This window comes from Cebus imitator, unplaced genomic scaffold (assembly GCF_001604975.1).
Source record: "Cebus imitator isolate Cc_AM_T3 unplaced genomic scaffold, Cebus_imitator-1.0 Scaffold115, whole genome shotgun sequence".
Classification (NCBI taxonomy): Eukaryota; Metazoa; Chordata; class Mammalia; order Primates; family Cebidae; genus Cebus; species Cebus imitator.
Genome location: NW_016107430.1, coordinates 4,608,835 through 4,611,607, shown reverse-complemented (window position 1 = coordinate 4,611,607; position 2,773 = coordinate 4,608,835). Strand labels below are relative to the sequence as shown.

The 2,773-nt window shown below is 50.6% G+C and overlaps 1 protein-coding gene across 9 annotated transcripts in view; it reads right to left on the bottom strand.

Moving 5' to 3' along the window:
- The window catches only part of MSI2 (musashi RNA binding protein 2), a 433,947-nt gene that overhangs the window by 234,262 nt on the left and 196,912 nt on the right, over positions 1-2,773 (bottom strand). The gene's annotated exons all lie outside the window — the stretch shown is intronic.

Sequence of the window (2,773 nt, the reverse complement as noted above, 5' to 3'; positions counted from 1 at the left end):
AAAAAAAAGACCCTCAACCAGAAACAAGCCCTCAGCCAGCACTGACCTGGCAGTTCTGTTCCGTATCTGCCTTGCAGAATCCTCCCCCAGTCTGAGGTTAGAACCTGCATCCAAATCCCAGTTCCCCACCTCTCAGCTGTGGCACAGAAGTCAGGACCTGAACCTCATCAGGTCCTCACCTATAAGACAGGGATGATGACAGAAGCACCCTCATGGGCTGGTAAAAGGAACACAGAAGATGAAGCACAAAACACACTTTGCTCAGCTCCCTGCATGTTCTAGGTATTAAAGAAAAGTACTTATTAATGTAACTGCAAAAATGAGAGAATTCAGGTCTTGTCTCTTCAAATCTGAATCATCTTAGATAACAGCAACCTTTTCAAGTACGAAGTCTTCCCTCCCACTTTTGTTTATAAGTCCAGAAAACACAGTCCATATTCAATGATCCTAATCTACAGAGTAGAAGCAAGCAGATGGATTGCTAAGACTGCTGCAGACCAGGGTGGTGGCTCATGCCTGTAATCCCAGTACTTTGGGAGGCCAAAGTGGGAACATCACAAGGTCAGGAGTTCAAGACCAGCCTGGCCAACATAGTGAAACCCCAGCTCTACTAAAAATACAAAAATTAGCCGGGCGTGGTGTCACGTGTCTGCAGTCCCAGCTACTCAGGAGGCTGAGGCAGGACAATCGCTTGAACTCGGGAGGCAGAGGTTGCAGTGAGCCGGGATTGCGCCACTGCAACCATTCAGCTGCCCCTCACGAGTTCAGGTCCTGCTAAGTGGTCTCTGGCCTGGCATGGGGCACATCAACCAGCAGGCAAAAGGCTGGCTTCTAGTCCTGGCTCTGCCACTGGCACACTTGCGGGCCAGGTGGCCTAGGGATGTTGCTTCCCCTCTGTGAGGATGGACAGCAGTTCCTGTGGTCACTTCTGGCTGGACAAGGCTACCTGCTGTCCTGGTGGAAAAGAGAAGAGGGCTGCAAGATGCTTTGCCCAGACAGCCAGAGTAAAGAAGGCCAGAACCTGCCTCCCAGGCACCAGCTGGTGAATCTCTACTTCCCATCTAGGGAAGCTAGCCAAACCATGTCTTCTCAATAGAGCCTGAGGAATGACGGCGTGGTCACAGGTGCCACCTTGGGAAAATTGGATTTGAGGCCATGGGAGAGGTACTCCTCACTAAAGAAGCAGAAGAGGACAACTCCCATTAGAATGGTCAGCAAAGCTTGGGGGTAAGGGCCTCTTCTCTGCACAACTTCCTCAGGCCCTGATGTTCTTCTGCCCCAAGCCTTCACTTTGGGAACCCGCTAGCCAGCTGATGAGGGTGCCAGGCTGTACCCTGGCCCTTCCCTGTTTCTGAGAGGACCAAACTGCCTCTACTGGGCAGCAGTTGTGAAGAGTTTTAAAGACTAGAGCTTCACAAGGATGCGAGGAAGAAGGCTGGTCAGGGCAGGCAGCTGTGCCGGTCTCGCTGCTATTCCTGAATCACAGTGTGGCTTTCTCAAAATTTGCAGCTCCAACTTCCCACCTTAAATCGCAGACAGCAGCAAAGCACCAGAGCAATTTTCTCAGCTGACCTCAGAGCAGCAGTAGAAGCAGGTGAGAATGAGATTAGGGACCCACTTTCCGTGAAGATCCAGCAACAGCTACGAGGCCTCTGCTCTCAGAAAAAGGATGCAGAGTCTCACTGTCCAGAGATGCCATGCCCTGGCTGGCACCTAAAGCTGCACAAACATCGCAGGACAGCTGGGAGCCCAAGATGGGCTGATTCGGCACACTGCTTCCAAAACAACCACCAGTCCTCTGAAGGTGCCTTCCTCCAACACCGCCACTTACATCTGATTTACTTAGCGGAGGATCTTGTATGCATTTCAGGACAAAGGAGGGGGTGGCTTCTTGGAGAAACCCTCCTTAAATGTGCACCCACACACAGGTACACAATCACATTCTCACACGTTCACATGCTCAAAACCCCGCAGTGGGCACAGATGTCTCGCAGAGCATTCACTCTACATTCCTAGTTCAGAGGCGTGTCCGGGGTCCAGCTAAAGGCACAGGAAGCTCCAGTCGGCCACAGTATCTGGTACTCAATCGAGCCCCAACCCTTTGCTCCTCTGGAAACTTACCTGTACCCTCCAACTACCCATCATCTCAATCTTAACCCGGATTATGAGCAATCGAGGAAGCTTCACAAAGGCCAAGGAGAACTAAGAGAAGGTAGGAACACCAAACACCACCAGCTGGACCATCCAACCCCACGTTTAAAAACACTGCACTTGCCCATCAAATCTTCCCTCTTTCTCCAGCTAAGTCTCGGGAAAGGACAGAGGAAAAGGCGAAAGTTTTGGGAGGGGGGACAGCCTGAGAAATCAATACTATGTTATTTTCTCTGAGTATACAGAAGAGTATATAAACACACAGAAAAATCCAAGCGTATATAAATACACAGAAAAAGCTCTGTTATAAATACGAAAGTAAGATCAAGGGTGGGGGCAGGGGCAGGGGGGATTGTACAAAGGTACTATTGCCTTTCCCCCACTCTTTTTTTTTGATACGGAGTTTTGCTCTTTGTTACCCAGGCTGGAGTGCAATGGCGAGATCTCGGCTCACTGCAACCTCCGCCTCCTGGGTTCAGGCAATTCTCCTGCCTCAGCCTCCCGAGTAGCTGGGACTACAGGCGTGTGCCACCATGCCCAGCTAATTTTTCTATTTTTAGTAGAGATGGGGTTTCACCATGTTGACCAGGATGGTCTTGATCTCTTGACCTCGTGATCCACC